Below are 17786 nucleotides of genomic sequence, written 5' to 3' on the forward strand. Positions count from 1 at the left end.
CCATTAACCGAACAACACCATGAAGACCAAGGAGATCTCTGTTAAAGAAGTCGAAACCGGTTGTATTTTAGTTTGAAATAAAAATGATCTTTGAATCCGAATATCGAGTTCCATCATCATCCTTCAGGAAGGCATATTGATGGGAAAAATATTTACAAAGTGGTATCGCCCATGAAAGCACTGTCCAGTGCTCTCATTAGCTCCCAGATTTCTGCAGCAAACTGAATGGAAAGAGGAATGTAGTAATCCACTGATTGGATTTACATGCAGTACCTCAAGACATCAAATAGGTGAGTGGATTTATACTGAGTATACACCCTTGGAATCCAACTTCTGCACTGAGAAGCCTGCACTTCCTATTTTCTCTCCCAATAAACCCCTCTTGTTTACTAAAACTTTTGGTGCAAGCAATTAACTTCATAAATCACATTCTTAGTGAAAGGAAGTCCACCTGTATGCAATCTAAGTGTCACATGATCTGTCAGTATATACACATCTTTTCTGAAAGGCCACATAGGCTGAAACACCATTAACCGAACAACACCATGAAGACCAAGGAGATCTCCAAACAAGTCAGGGACAAAGTTGTTAAGAAGTTCAAGCCAGAGTTGGATTATAAAAAAAATATCCTACCCACTGATGATCCCCCCGAGCATCATGAAATCCATTACCATCAAATGGAAAGAACATGGTACCACAACAAACTTGCCAAGAGAGGGCCTCCTACCAAAACTCTCAGCCATGGCAAGGAGGGCATTAATCAGAAAGGCAGAACAGAGACTAAAGGTAACCCTGAAGGAGCTGCAGAGTTTCCAAGCAGAGACTGGAGTATCTGTCCATATGACCACAATAAGTCGAAAACTGAACAGAGGTGGCCTTTATGGAGGAGTGGCCAGGAAAAAAGTCTGTACTTATATAATGGTATTATTAAATGGTTAAACATCTATTTTTGATTACCATTTGCAATCTTTTTTGACTTCATGGTACATTTTACATAGAAAGTCTGTGGCTATGCACTATGTCACTTTATATGTCTCTTATCTTTTGCACAATATTGGATGTATTGAGTATTTTTTAATAATTGTTAAAATAAAAATAATTTTTTATTGTTTATATATAAAACTGCCATCTTCTCTTGTTTTTCATAGCAATAAATCGAGTAAGATTATGGGTTCTCTGGGGGTGAATCTTTGACTGCCCTATTATGTGTGTTTTGAAAGATCTGGGATTACATTCGTTAATGTATAATTTTCCGTAGCTGTATGCCCCTCCAGTGAGTGGTAATGCAAAAGTACCAGATAACAGACTGCAGTTATGTCATACGTGGTCTCTAAAGAAAGGTAAATTCATAATGGAAAATATGGTATCACTTTCAGGCTTCTGCGATCAACCAGTGATAAGTTATTCCAGAAGTTAGAGATTCTAATAAAAATATGAAGGCTGGAGCCCAGCACACATAATGTCAGCACAAGGGGCGTTTGGGCAGGTCCCCCCCTTCGGCATAAAAGACACAGCTGAAGGTGGGTTAGTATTCATTGCCGGAGGGTATAGACTCTATAAGCAAAGGATCCCATTCGATAACGGTCAAATCAAATTAAAGCGCCTCCCCTCCAGCTATACTGAATCGTCCCTGCGATCTTAATAGTAAGTCTTCTTTAATCCCTGTTTATTAGTGTTGAGCGAGCACTAAAATGCTCGGGTGCTCGATGCTCGGGCCGAGCTCACTGTGATACTCGGGTGCCCAATGTTAGTCTATGGGAGACCCGAGCATTTTTGCGGCGGCACCCCTGGCAGTTTGTAGAAAGCCTAAAAAGTGCCCAAAACGATAGTGACAGTGCTCAAATGACATGGGGACAGCATGGGGATAGCCCCAGGAAGCATTTATGACCCCCAGGTCACTGCTGTCAACAACGTGGTCAGAGGTATTAAGGCACTTTTACGGGCTCACAATAAAAAGTTCAAAAACGAAACTGAAACGGTTTTCCTGTTAAGGAACTTCCTTTCCAGGGTAAAGACTTGTGTATAAGGTAAAATAAATAACCAAAAACAAAAATACTCCTCCACACCTTGGGCTATGTTCACAAGTAGCATTTTTTATGCGTTTTTGCCCTTTTGTATTGCTTTCAACCGTGACAATTGCATTCACCGCAAAATGTCATTTTAACATTTTACAATCTTATCTGGCCATGTGCTGTGTGACACATGCATACAGTGCTGAAAAGACATGGGAACAGCATGGGGGAGACCCCTGGAAGCATCTCTGACACCCAGGTCACTGCCTAAAAGTGTGCCCATCAGAAGTGATCCTTGCCGCATCAGAAGCTGCAGACTTGCAACTATCCCCGTGCAAGTCCTTGTCCCAGGGCAGTGTTCAATTGTACCTCCCCCATTCCTTGCAATGCAAGCGCAAGTATGCAGCCTGCCACCCACCCACCCCCAGGCTGCAATACCATACTGCAACACGTCCTCCAGACATAGAGGATTGCGGGTCCTGGGTCAATCAGGCTTCAACACAAAGTTCAGAAGGTAGACAGCAGCAGTGGTCGGCCTCCTACACAACGAGTAAATTATTTATGATCATGATGAGGCCATCCATCTCCTTAGCTTTCTGTTCCTTGGAATGCAAGCGCATGTATGTAGTAGCGGCTAGGCCTGAGGCGGTCAGCGTTTTGGCGCATATCTTACCTCCTCCGAGGATTGCTGGATGTTTTCCTGCTACTATCCCAGTTCTATGACTCCGGTAAAACAAAGCTTCAGGTGATGAATGGTGGATGAGGTGGTGGCAAAGGAGAAAGAGCAGGAGGAACAGGGACCATTCACATTAATATCAGGCCAGTCAACCACACATGTCTTGTAGAATATGTTTCTGTACCAAAATGAGCGGTTCGGTTACACGGTTATAGGGCATACAGTAAGTGCAATGCCTACCAAAAATTTCGAGGCACTCCAATGACCCTTGGAAGTGACATTGAGGTCAGAGGGCCTTAACTAAATCGTTTTTTCCATTTATAGCAACTGGGTCTCCTGTACACTGTTGGCATAAGCAGTGAATGGAAGGCTTTCCAAAAATTATGAGGAACTGCAATGCCCCTTGAAAGAGACGTAGATTACAGCGTACTAAAAACCTTCTACCTATTATTGGGGAGTGGGTCTCCTTGAGTTTTCGCCTATGCATTGAAAATCAAAAGCTGACTAAAATTAGGAGGAAATGCAATGCTCGTTGGAAAAGTCGTGGAGGTTAGAGGTAATTAAAAACAACATTTCAATGCCCCATTGGAAGAGCTGTGGAGTTCAGAGTAGTTAAACAAGACCGTTTTAATGCCCGTTGGTAGAGTGGTGGAGGTCACAGCTGATTAAAAAGACAATATCAGTGCCCCTTGGAAGAGCTGTGGAGCTCAGAGTGGTTTAACAAGATGGTTTTAATGCCCCTTGGAAGAGCTGTGGAGTTCTGAGTGGTTTAACCAGATGGTTTTAATGCCCCTTGGAAGAGTGGTGGAGGTCACAGATGATTAAAAAGACCATATCAATGCCCCTTGGAAGAGCTGTGGAGTTCAGAGTGGTTTAACAAGACGGTTTTAATGCCCCTTGGAAGAGTGGTGGAGGTCGCATCTGATTAAAAAGACAATATCAATGCCCCTTGGAAGAGCTGTGGAGTTCAGAGTGGTTTAACAACACGGTTTTAATGCCCCTTGGGAGAGCTGTGGAGTTCCGAGTGGTTTAACCAGACGGTTTTAATGACCCTTGGAAGAGTGGTGGAGGTCGCAGATGATTAAAAAGACAATATCAATGCTCCTTGGAAGAGCTGTGGAGTTCAGAGTGGTTTAACAAGACGGTTTTAATGCCCCTTGGAAGAGCTGTGGAGTTCAGAGTGGTTTAACCAGACCGTTTTAATGCCCCTTGGAAGAGTGGTGGAGGTCGCAGCTGATTAAAAAGACAATATCAATGCCCCTTGGAAGAGCTGTGGAGTTCAAAGTGGTTTAACAAGACGGTTTTAATGCCCCTTGGAAGAGCTGTGGAGTTTTGAGTGGTTTAACCAGACGGTTTTAATGCCCCTTGGAAGAATGGTGGACGTCGCAGCTGATTAAAAAGACAATATCAATGCCCCTTGGAAGAGCTGTGGAGTTGAGAGTGGTTTAAGATGACGGTTTTAATGCCCCTTGGAAGAGCTGTGGAGTTCCGAGTGGTTTAACCAGACGGTTTTAATGCCCCTTGGTAGAGAGGTGGAGGTCGCAGCTGATTAAAAAGACAATATCAATGCCCCTTGGAAGAGCTGTGGAGTTCAGAGTGGTTTAACCAGACGGTTTTAATGCCCCTTGGAAGAGTGGTGGAGGTCGCAGTGGAATAAAAAGACAATATCAATGCGCCGTGGATGAGACGAGGAGGTCACAGTAGCTTAACAAGATGGTTTTAATGCCCCTTACAAGAGCCATGCAGTACAGCATCTTAAAAACATTATTCCCATTATTGGGGAGTGGGTCTCCCATAGTCTTTGCCTATGCCTTCCAAGCAAAAGCTGCCAAAAATTAGGATGGAGGAACTTGCAATGCTGGCAAACAAGAGCCATGCAGTACAGCATCTTAAAAACATTATTCCCATTATTGGGGAGTGGGTCTCCCATAGTCTTTGCCTATGCCTTCCAAGCAAAAGCTGCCAAAAATTAGGACGGAGGAACTTGCAATGCTGGCAAACAAGAGCCATGCAGTACAGCATTTTAAAAACATTATTTGCATTATTGGGGAGTGCGTCTCCCATAGTCTTTGCCTATACCTTCCAAGCAAAAGCTGCCAAAAATTAGGACGGAGGAACTTGCAATGCTGGCAAACAAGAGCCATGCAGTACAGCATCTTAAAAACATTATTCCCATTATTGGGGAGTGGGTCTCCCATAGTCTTTGCCTATGCCTTCCAAGCAAAAGCTGCCAAAAATTAGGACGGAGGAACTTGCAATGCTGGCAAACAAGAGCCATGCAGTACAGCATCTTAAAAACATTATTCCCATTATTGGGGAGTGGGTCTCCCATAGTCTTTGCCTATACCTTCCAAGCAAAAGCTGCCAAAAATTAGAACGGAGGAACTTGCAATGCTGGCAACACGGACCAAGGTCACCCTGGTGGTATAGTGGTGGTGGAGGCTGAGGATAAGGAGAAGAGCAAAATACAGCCGAAATGAGGAAGCGTATACCCAGGTGTGGGTGTGAAGCGGTGCATGGGAATACACCTCCCGAAATAACACAGTGGATTTGACTTTAAGTTACTCTGCTGTCATTTGGTGGTGATGAGAAGTCTGGCCCAATCCAGCCCTTGTTCATTTTGATAAGGGTCAGCTTGTCAGCATTGTCAATTGATAGGCGAGTGCGCTTATCAGTTATAATTCCCCCAGCGGCACTAAAAACACGCTCCGATAACACGCTAGCGGCAGCGCAGGTAAGGACCTCCAAGGCGTACAGAGTGAGTTCATTCCAAGTGTCCAGCTTGGATACCCAAAAATTAAAAGGCACAGAGGAATCACGGAGGACGCTGGTAGGGTCGGCAAGGTACTCCCTCACCATATTTTGAAACTTTCCACTCCTTGTGAGAGTACCCCGCGCCTCAGGGCCTGTAAGCTGGGCGAGTCTCAGAAAACTGTCCCAGAACGTTGACAGTGTTCCCCTGCCTCTGCTGGATTGGAGTTGCGTCTCTCTCGCCTGTACGCCTTGGTTGGGCAACGAACTGTGATCTCTGCCGCTAGCGTGTTCAAATGGGAATTTTTTTTTAACAGTTCTGCAGCAAGGGCTTTCTGGTACTGCCCCATTTTTGTAGACCTCTCCACCTCAGGAATAAGAGAGTGAAAGTTCTCCTTGTAGCGGGGGTCTAAAAGTGTCACCAACCAGTAATGACTGTCACCCAACATTTTGACAACGCAAAGGGTCACGGTTAAGGCAGCGTAACATAAAGTCAGCCATGCGTGCCAGACTGGTAACGGGCAAGACTTCCGTGTCCTCATCAAGATGACGACTGACTATGCACTCCTCCTCCTCCCCCTGTCCTCAGGCCACCCACGCTGAACCGACGGTATGACAGTTGTACAGGTACTATCGTCTACAGAGCATGATGCCAGCTCCTGTTCTTCCTCTTCCTCCTCTCCCTCATTTTCCCCCAATGCACGTTGGGATGAGATGAGACTGGGCTGTGTGTAAACGCCCGCTACGGCTTCTTGATCCATCTCATCATACTCTGGCTGCAATGCCTCCTCTTTAATTCTCTGCAGACAGTGTTGCAAAAGACAGACAAGTGGGATGCTGACACTAATGATTGCGTCATCGCCACTCACCATCTTGGTGGACTACTCAAAGTTTGTCAAGATGGTACATATGTAAGACATCTAGGTCCACTCCTGAGGTCGTATGTGTGGAGTCTGACCTGAATATCGACGGCCTTGTAGCAGCTGGTACTCCACAACTGCTTCTCTTCTGCTCACAAATCCTTTGCAACATGTGGAGGGTAGAGTTCCAAAGTGTGGGGACATCACACACCAGTCGGTGTGCCGGAAGCTGCAAACGCTGCTGCAACACAGCAAGGGCGGCGGAAGCTGTAGCCGACTTGTGAAAATGAGCTGACAGGCGGCGTACTTTGACGAGCAGATCTGGCAACTCGGGGTACGATTTAAGAAACAGCTGAACCACGAGGTTAAGCACACGAGCCAGGCATGGTACGTGTGTGATCTCGCCTCAGAGCTGCCACCAGGTTACGGCCATTGTCACACATGACCATGCCTAGATGTAGGTTCAGCGGTCTCAGCCACAGATCTGCCTGCTGTTTCACAGCTGTCCACAACTCACAAGCAGTGTGAGGTTTATCACCTAAGCTTATGAGTTTCAGCACAGCCTGTTGCTGCTTGGCGGAGGCAGTACTGCAGTGCTTCCAGCTTGTAAATGATGTGGTGATAGCTGAGATGGAGGCTGAGGAGGATGATGTGCAAGAGCTGTACACTGTGGGGGCAACTCTGACTGACATAGGGCCCGCAATCCTCGGTGTGGGGAGGATGTGTTCCGTCCCAAGGTCCGACTGGGTCCCGGCTTCCACTATGTTTACCCAGTGTGCCGTCAGGGAGCTGTACCGTCCCTGGCCACAAGCACTTGTCCACGTGTCCGTTGTCAGGTGGACTCTCCCAGAAACTGCGCTGTTGAGGGCACAGCAGATGTTTTGGGACACGTGCTTGTTCAGTGCGGGGATGGCACACCGGGCAAAATAGTGTCGGCTGGGGACCGAGTACCGAGGGATGGCCACCGTCATAAGGTTGCGGAAGGATTCCATCTCCACCAGTCTAAAAGGCAGCTTTTCCAACGCAAGCAGTAGGGAAATGTGCGAATATAGGACTGTTGCCTGTGAGGTGTTGGCTGCGAATTTGGGCTTTCGTGCAAAGGTCTGGGATATGGACAATTAAACGCTGCGTTGGGACATGGACGTTGATGCTGTTTCTTGAGAAACTACCATAACAAGTGAAGACTGAGAGGAGGGGGCATCTTTGCATGCAGTATTGACAGGGGATTGCCTTCCGCGCACAGCAGGGGGTTCTCTTACACGCACAACAGCGGAAGAAGCAGTGGTGACACCCGCTGACACTGATCGTGGACCCTGCGGTTCGCCCGACAAAGTCGGGTGCTTTGCTGACATGTGCCTGATCATGCTGGTGGTGGTCAAGCTGGTAGTTTTGTCACCCCTGCTGATGCTGGCATGGAAGGTGGTACAAATGGCCTTTTTGGGGTAATCAGCAGAGTCTTTAAAAAAATTCCAGACTCTGAAAGACCTACCGGTTGTACTGGCAACGTCCCTCGTGTTGGTGTTACGGGGAACGGTTGCCTGCCTTCTGTCTGCAGCCACCACACTGCTTCTTCCTGCCTGTTGGGGTACTTGGCCTCCCTCTCCCTGTGTGCTGCTGGCCTCGCTCTGCGTGTCCTCCTGCCATGTTGGGTCAGTTACTAGATCATCCACCACCTCCTCCTCTTCCGCACCACGATCTTCTTCCTCACTTCGTGGCAACTGTGTTTCATCATCGTCCACCTCTTGTGACAAATTGCCAGTGTCACCTTCCTGTGGCCATGGCTGTTCAAATATTTGGGCATCGCTACATGGGATCTCCTCTTCCACCACTTCAAGACGAGCAGGCGAGTGAAACCAATATGGAAATGGACCAGTGAACAGCTCTTCAGAGTGTCCAACTGTGGGATCAGTTGTTGTCTGACAACACTCGGCATGATGGGAGGAAGGAGCACTCGGCATGATGGGAGGAAGGAGCATCAGGGTGAGGAGGAGTATGCGGTCGAGACTCACGGCTACTAAAACTTGACCGTGTGGAAGACAGACCGGAGGTGGTGGTGCCCAGGTAACTGGAAGTATTATCTGCTATCCAATTAATAACCTGTTCACACTGATCAGTTCGCAATACTGGTGTTGTTGTGTGCTTCACTAGTAATTCGGTCAAGAAGTGGGAACGAGAAGATGTGGCGGTTGGTTGTGGCACATTTTCACCTTGGCCACGGCCCCGTCCTCTGCACGCACCATCACCAGAACGTCCAGTTCCACGTCCCTAGCCACGCGCCTTGCCCATTGTAAATGAAGTAAAATAGCTTACACTCGCACTATCAATGGAAAAGGGTAATAAAAAGGAAATTAGAACTGTGGAAGAGGAAAACCACAGTTCTATTTCTCTGGCCTACACCAGAATCTTTCAAACAGATATATTTGTGTCTGAACAATCACGGAGACATTATTACTGTTTTTCTTTATGGAAAAAATACCAAAAGCTGGATAATACAGAGATTTGAACCGTGGAACTGCAAAACCACAGTTCTAATTTACTGGCGTATACCAGACTTTTTAAAATAGATATATTTGTGGCTGTACAGTGAGCGACACACTCAAACTGTTTTTTTTTATGTAAAAAAGACCCAAAAGTGGATAATACAGAGATTTGAATTGTGGAACTGCAAAACCACAGTTATAGTTATGTGGGGTACACCAGAATCTTTCAAACAGATATATGTGTGTCTGAAAAATCAGGGAGACACTATTACTGTTTTTCTTTACGGAAAAAATACCAAAAGCTGGATAATATAGAGATTTGAACCGTGGAACTGCAAAACCACAGTTGTAATTTACTGGCGTATACCAGATTTTTTAAAATAGATATATTTGTGGCTGTACACTCACAGACGCACTTTTTTTTTTTGGTGGGGGGCACCAAAAGGTTAATAAGACGGGTATTTGTACAGTCTGACGGAGGAAAAAAAAAGAAAGAGGATTTAGATTAAAAAAAAAGGATTTTTCCTGGCCCCCGAGACCTGGAGCTAAGTCTAGCAATTTGAGCAGCAGGAGCACACAGGACTGTAATGCAGCGTTTGCTGGTATAGCCACTGCGTCTTCTATACAGCCTGCCTGCCTGATATCTGGGATAGATATTAGTCCTGAGAAGAACTGTTTTTTTGACTTGGCAGGCTTTAGAGACCCTACACTAACTATTTTGCAGTATATATCTCTCCCTAAATCAGCAGCAGTGACTCTACACTGTCTGATCCCGGCCGTCTGTGTCCAAGATGGCGGCGCCCGGTTTTAAATACTCAAGGTGATGCTGTGCGGCCAGCCAATCAATGTAATGCCCATAACCAACATGGCTGCGGCATTACAGTGACTGGCTGGCAATCCCTGCATGTTCACTGGCTCTATAAAGAGTGTCAAACATGCAGGGCGGAGACCCGAACTCCCGCCCGAGTAACCGGGAAATGCTCGGTGCTCGCCGAACATCCCGAGTAGCGTGATGCTCGGGCGAGTACCGAGCAGTGTCGAGCATCGCTCAACACTACTGTTTATTTTATTTGTGTAACTGTATATTCTGTACTGTAAATGTATCCTTTTGTAAAACCTTTTGTATATTTTTTAAAACATTGCCTACCTTTTGGTTTAAATATATAATTTAATAGTTCTGTTTCTTTTGTTCTGTAATTCTTCCCTTTCCCCAAAGCCATACGCTACCAGAAAGCAGGTGTCCGATCAGGCCTGTATTATATTTCAAAAGCTGGTCGGTGGTGGCAGCGAATAATCATAAGTGGGCTATCGTGAAGTTGGCAGTGACCGTACTGGGGTGTATACACATATTCCATATGTTGGAATCCGGAGGTGTATATGCCATACGTTCACTGTGCGCTTGCCGATACCTACATAGTGAGTAATTAAAATCGTGTGCACGCGAATCCCTGCTCAATAATGACAGAGTGACTGTAGCGGTGAAATATTGTGTGATCTCCCCGATGTCGTTCCTGACAAATTGGTAGCAAGTGGTGGGATATTACAGAACATCAGTGGCTGGATTGAGCAATCACTCCTGTCACTGAAAACTGGCATGGTTCTTGCGAGAATTCTGTGCAGAGTTTTAAGAAATCAAACTCAGTGTTTTATTTTTTTTTTAATTGGGACATTACTGTACGTGTAGAAGTTGCATCCCCTTCCTTCTCTAGTTTTTCTGTCCTTTTATTTGGCAATGATGGCTACATGTGGAGAGCCCTGGTACCACCAGCAGGTCAAAGGCCACTATCACTGTCCTCTGAGGCAGATTGACCCCACGGGCAAAACCAAGGCCCAAATGATTGCTGAACTGTAGCAAGGTGCCACAGAGCCAGTCCGACAGCAGAGCCCTGATAATGGGGAGGCCAGCCGAGGCCCGGATGGCGCTGCTGCAGGGGTCCCACCTGTGATTGCCTGCCATACCCGTAGCCAGGGTAGTGTGGACCCCCCCGGATTCAGAAGGAGCCATTCATCCTGCAGATCCGTGAGTCCAACAATGCCCTGTTCGTAGCATTTTCCTGTAATGGAAAAGGATGGGGACTTGGACACATTTCTGTGAGGATTTGAAAAGATCTACAGACCTGGTACGTGGTAGGTGCCCCATATCTAGCACAGCTCCAGGGATAATGAAAAAGGATGGGGAGAAACACAGGGATCATAGGGAAAACGGTCCCGTGCCGCCGACCGGTGTCACGACTGAATGTGACATGGCCAGTCGTACCTGCCCCATAACTAGCATGGCTCCCCAGGTAACCATGAGGGGTGAATAGGTAGGCCCCACAACCGGGCAAGGTAAAAGAAATGTGTGTCCCACTGTCTGTCAGGAGTATGGGAGGAAGGTACCCATAGCCTGTCACAGTTGTGTGGGAAAAATGTATCCCGAACTGGTCACGGTGATCGGAAAGCAGGATCCCCTGTCGGTCAGAGTGGTGGGCAAGTTGGGTCTACGGCTTGTTGGATCAGCAGGAAGGGTGGGCTGTGAGGTAGGCTTAAAGGGCGATCAGTAAATCGGCCCCTACGCTACCTCAAAGAGGGGCAGAAGTCATAGAAAATATTAATAAATTATTAAGGATTTCTCTCTCTCCCCTGAAATTCCTCCTCGCCTATGCTATTTGTCAAAGGACCAAAAGCTGACACTCTACAGAGCTGTCTGTATGCAAATTAGCACACACATGAGAAATGGCTAAGAGGCAGATGCCAGTACAAATAGAGGTGGCAAATTCAATTAACATGCGAGTGTGTTTTCCAGTGGAACCGACCTGCGATAAATCTACATCTAGGTGATGAGGTTGTATTTCCAGAACTTCAGAAGAATTCAACAGAAATCTTCAGTCTGGCCGTCACCGGTGCAAAATATGGAATATCTGAGATTCTATACATCCGATAATCATGGAACCCATATTTTTAGTGGCACGGTCAGCTAAGGAACAAGATGTATAATTTTCCATAGCTGTATGCCCCTCCAGTGAGCAAAAGTACCAGATAACAGACCACAGCTATGTCATGCGTGACAAAAAGAAAGGTAAATTTGCAATGGAAAATATGGTATCACTTTCGGGCTTCTGCGATCAACCAGCGATAAGTTATCCCAGAAGTTAGAGATTGTAATAAAAATGTGAAGGCTTGAGCCCAGCCCACATGATGTCACCACAAGGGGGCAGGTCTCCATCTTCGGTATAAAAGACACAGCCGAAGGTGGGTCAGTATTCATTGCCGGGGACTATAGATTCTATAAGCAAATGATCACATTCGGTAATGGTCAAATCAAACTGGAATGCCTCCCCTTCAGCTATACTGAATCATCACTGCTATCTTTATAGTAAGTCTTCTTTAATCCCTGTTTATTTTATTTGTGTAACTGTATATTCTGTACTGCAAATGTCTCCTTTTGTATATTTTTTATAAACACTGCCTCCCTTTTAGATTAAATATAAAATTTAATTGTTGTTTCTTTTGTTCTGTAATTGTTCCCTCCCCCAAAGAAATACGCTACCAGAAAGCAGGCGTCCGATCAGGCCTGTATTATATTTCAAAAGCTGGTCGGTGGTGGCAGAGAGTAATCATAAGTAGGCTATCGTAAAGCTGGCAGTGACTGTACTGGTGTGTATACGCATATTCCATACGTTGGAATCCGGAGGTGTGTATTCCATACGCTCACTGTGCCCTTGCTGATACCAACGTAGTGAGTAATCGGAATTGTGTGCGCACAAATCCCTGCTCAATCCTGACCGAGTGACGGTAGCAGTGAGATATTGTGTGATCTAGCCCGTGTCGTCTATGTCATTCCTGACAATCCCCGTCAGAAACGGCCCATCTCACGCATACTTCCTGGTAGCCGTGAATCTCCGATCTGACACCTCCGAAGCTTCTGTGATGTTCTGTCACTGGCGCACACGTCTGAGAACCGTACCGCCGCAACCTGTTCCCGTTCTGTCGAACAACGTCACCTGGGTGATGAACCTTGACTGACGTCGCTCGTGGCTTCAAGGCTTGGCCGTCGACGTCTGGGCTGGCCAGATACACGGCACCTTTCATCATGATTGGAGCTCCGGACGCTGTTGTTGCTCCTCTTGTCTCGCTCTTTGGCGGCAGAATCACCTCAGAACTTGCACATGTGCTGTTTTTCTCCTCAGCTCATTTCCCTGACAACGCTGTCCACAGAAGCCTAATCAAATGCCTCACCTCTGCCATGCCTCCATGCTGTTCTGGTTCCACAGTGTCTTGTCTCCTTACACTCCTCCCTTCTTTTATCTCGCCAGTCCCTGGGCAAGGGAAGTTTACAAATGTGTGTTGCTTCTTTAAGGGTAGTCCAACTTCTGCCAAGAACTGCACACATTCCTGAGCTTTCTGTTGGATTTGCGTCCAGATTAAGTCATCTTTTACGTACCGACTAGGAGGAATGCCTGCATTGGCTCGTTCTGTCCTGCTCGATTCTCGAAATAGAGATTATTCTGAGAGATCGAAGGTTCTAGTCGGTTCACTGGGCGTCGGTCCCGGTAGTTCCGTCGGTACATTGATCCACCCTTCATCAACAGTAACTGTTTCTAGAGGGGTCTTCAGGCGGAGCACCTTTTCCCGTTTTTCCGCCTCAGAAAGGCATGGGCAGATCATATTTCTGTGCAACACTCGCGTCGGGGGAACTCTCTTCACCTTCCGGTCAAATAGGGCTATTTGGGTGGACTCTCCTCACAATTCGATAGGGCACTTCTTCCCACTGGTAATCTAACTTAGGCTATGTGCCCACGATGCAGAAATGCTCAGGATTTTTTCCTGAGAGTTTCTGCATCTCCCTGGCAGAAAAAAACGCATGCGGATTGTACATGCGTTTTCCTGCCAGGGACATGTGGAAGTGAAGCGTTCTTCACTTGCATTTCCGCATGCGGGTTGACAAGCGCTTTCCAAGCGATTTTAGCATCACTTGGAAAGTGCTTTGTCAACTTGGTCACACTATATAAATCCACGCAAACGGCATGGATTTATATACTGTGACCCGAGAGAATGTCAAAAAATAAAAAAATTATGTATACTTCCGATGGCCCCCAGTGTCCTGCTTCCCTCCGTCCCGGCTGCCGGCAGCGGTACACTGAAGGACCTGCCGACGTCAGAGTCGCGTGACCTGTCACGTGACTATGACGTCAGCGCAGGTCCTTCATTCCATCGCGAATTGCTGTCAAGAAAGGAGGAGCGCATCGGGGGCCGCCAGAAGGTAAGTATGTATTTATTTTTTATTTTATTCTTTTTTTACAGTTCTCAATGGTACCCAGGTCCGGAGGAGAGTCTCCTCTTCTCTAGACCTGGGTACCATCCGCACATTAGAACGCATGGAATGAGCATCTACTTATACAGTGATGCGTAATCCATGCGGTCTAATGCAAGTCAATGGCGGCGAAAACGCAGCACTTCCGCAAAATAATTGGTAGTGCTGCGTTTTTTTCCGCAATGATAATCCGCAGCGGAAATTTCCGCAGCATGTGCACAGCACATGCGGATTATCATTGGGGAACATGGCAGGCCTTCTACCATGCAGTTTTTAAGCATTTTTGCAGCGTTTTTGCCGCTGCGGAAACGCTTAAAAACGCATCGTGGGCACACAGCCTTATTCTTGGGTCGCTTGGCTCGTATTAACACCTGCTCTCCTGCCCGAAGGGGTTCTTCCTGTGTTGGACTTTTAACGTGGTATACTATCTCCTTAAGTCTCTTTTCCACCAAGCGTCTCATCATTTGAAGTCAATGAGGATGTCCCTGAACCCAGGTAGTTGGGTGACTTCCCGGATATTCATCTCTAGTCCTAATTCGGTAATTTTTCAACCACCTTGCCCAAACAGTATTGTGTAAGGTGTGTATCCAGTGGTCGCATGAACTTGATTGTTATACACCCACCAGCTCGGAGACAGTCAGGCCACGTCATTTTCTGATCTTCCAGTGTTTATCACACTTGTAACAGAGTTCTATTGAAGCATTCGCAAGCTCCATTTCCCTGTCGGTGGTATGGTGTGGTCCGGTATTTGTCTATACCAAAGAGACGGTGCACTTCCTCCATTGTTTTCCCTTGGAAGCAGACTCCTTGATTTGAATGAATTCTCACCCATACACACGGATGAAATCTCGGTAAATTGCTTTGGCCGCTGTTTCTGCTGTCTGATCTTGAGTCCGAGTGACCACAGCGAACTTTGCGAAGTGGTCGGTCGTTACCAAACAATGCTCATAACCTTTGTAGGATGTTTAGATTATCAAGTAATCCACCATCAATACTTCCAATGGGGCAGACGTCTTTATAGTTTGGACTGGGGCTCTTTGTTCTGGAGACTTGGTTAACTCACACTGACGGCACCTTTGACAGGCTTCTTCCACTGTCTGTCGCAGCCGAGGCCAGTACACTAATCGCTGCAGCCATCGAAAAGTCTTTTCAGTGCTCAAATGGGGCCCCTGTTCATGAGTTTCCTTTGCCAGACTCATCGCCATTTCTTCAGAGATCACCACTTGCCAGGTGATGTCTATCTACCGAGGCAGCTGAATCCTTCGACACAGCAGACCATTCTTCATGACAAGTCGTTCCCATTGGCCTAAGATCTGCAACATACTAGCTGATAGAAACGTTCTTAACTTCCGATCAGGTTTCTGCCCAAAGGTAACCCACTTCCTCAGCTCCGCAAGTTCAGGATTGGACTGCTAGAGATAAATCCACTCATCCCTTGGGCATCCCAGGACCTGGGCGGGTTTACGCCAGGGCTGTGGAGTCGGAGTTAGTTTTGGTTGGAGTCGGAGTCGGTAGAAATGTACCGACTCTGACTCCAGCTTTAAAAAAAATGTATTAATATTTCAGAATTGAACTTTCATATGAATTTTATAAATGTTACTCAAATATATATGTTCTATCAAACTATGAACAACAGTGATAAGCAGTTCTGCTGGAGATAGAGACATTTCTTACTTCTTGTGTGTCACTGTTCTCCACTGCCCTTATCTAATCTTATACTTGGTTAACCTCATGCTGCCCCAACCCCCCTACTTACAGTGTATGAAACTGAAAGTGAAAATGTGTTGCAAATTCTTAGTAGTAAAGCTCCTCCTCTAGACTAGATGTTTACTAGGTGTGCGTCTTCCAAGCATCTCACAGCTGCTACTCAGAAGAGGAAGACTGTAAGAAGTATTATCCTTTCAACAAACTTTGCATCAGTTAACTGTGAGTACATGAGGAATAACAGTATTACTGACCACTATATCAGTTGTATGACCTGGCAATAATTTTGTACAATTGTTTTTAGGAAAAACAATTGTCGTTTGGATTGTGAATGCAGAATTAAAAACCTGAGAATGTCAAAGAAGCGTCACATTAAATCAGCTGTATTTGAACATTTCACCATCACTCAAGATAGAAAACATTATGTCTGTCAGTGTATGACAAATGATCCAGACGAAAACAAATGCTGTGAAGCCAAGATCAGTGCATATTCAGGCAAAGATAAAAATGCTCCTACCAGAGCTTCTAATCTAAAGAGACATTTACAGCGCTTTCATCCAAAAGTACTGAAAGCAGTGGATGAGAAAGACTGCATCCAAACCAATGAACCAGTGCCCAGCTCTTCCAGCCAAACAAAGGAGCAGAGAACTTTGCAGCCATCAGTTGCAAGATATTTTGTCAGTGACAAAGTTACTGTGACAATGACAGTAGATACATTTAAAAAACAGATCATAGAGTTTGTTGTAAAGGATAGTGTGCCTATTTCATTATTTTCATGACCAGCTTTTATGTGTCTGAATGGGGAAATGGCCCGCAAGCTTGGTGTTTCTCTGGAGAGAGTGAGTATTAGAAAATTAGTAATCAAAGAAGCTTTTAAACAAAAGGAAGAACTTAAAAAAACTCTCAAGGGACCCTTTCTGTTTCTTAAAATGGATGCCTGCACACGTCACAGAGTGAACTATTTTGCCATCAATGTCCGATTTGTTTGTGACAAAAATGAAATAGTTACCAAGACATTGGCAGTAAAAGACACCAAAGCTCATCACACCAGTGAGTTTCTCCAGGTCTTGGTGGAAAAGGTTCTGCAAGACTATGAACTTAAACATGAGCAAGTTCTTTCTGTCGTAACTGACAATGCTTCAAATATGATAAGTACTATTAAGCTAATGAATGAGAGTAATGATGGTGACCAGCAGCTAGAAGAACATTCTGGGTCCACAGGCACAGAAATGTTTGAAATAGAGGAAAACAGTATTGTAACTGAGGAGCAAACTGAAGTTGCTTCAAATGAACAGCAACATGATAGTTTAGATGATCTTGTTGAAACTGTGTCAATACGTTCTTTCATTCATCACATGCGCTGTGTTGTGCATACGCTACAGCTGGCTATAAGAGACAGTCTGCAAGAAGGACATGCTGCTGCACTGATTGGCAAGGTGAGAAAATTGGCTACTGTTGCCAGAACCCCTAAAGTTGACTCAATTTTGAAGAGACGTGCTGGAAGAGGGGCAATTATTGATTAAGCCACATGATGGGGCAGTACTTACTTAATGATTCAGCGCTTGGTTGAACTGAAAACCTTTCTTGTAGACATGGCTAACCCTCAACTGACGCTAAATGAAAGTCAGTGGAATCAGGTGACTGAGCTGGAAAAATTGCTAGAGCACCCATTTACAGTGACTAAAAAATTACAAGCAGAGGACTTAACTCCAGGTATTTTCTTAAAGGAGTGGAAGAATCTGATGTTTCGCCTGTCCCAAAGAGGAGGGTTAATTGCAAGTGGCACTGCTACATCAATGAAACAGAGAGAGGAGCTACTATTACAAAATAACATTCTTTTGGCAGCTGTTTATGTAGACCCAATGCATCGGATTTTTCTAGATGATCAACAGCTAACTAAAGGAAAAGAAGCTCTTTTTAAAATAGCAGGATGAAAGGGTTGCAGGACAGTCAGGAGGAACAAGAAGAATTTGGTCGTCCTGCCACATCTTCACCCTCATCATCAACTGA

Source organism: Phyllobates terribilis, unplaced genomic scaffold (genome assembly GCF_046119375.1).
Source record: "Phyllobates terribilis strain yellow unplaced genomic scaffold, ASM4611937v1 Scaffold_212__1_contigs__length_3418457, whole genome shotgun sequence".
NCBI lineage: Eukaryota > Metazoa > Chordata > Amphibia > Anura > Dendrobatidae > Phyllobates > Phyllobates terribilis.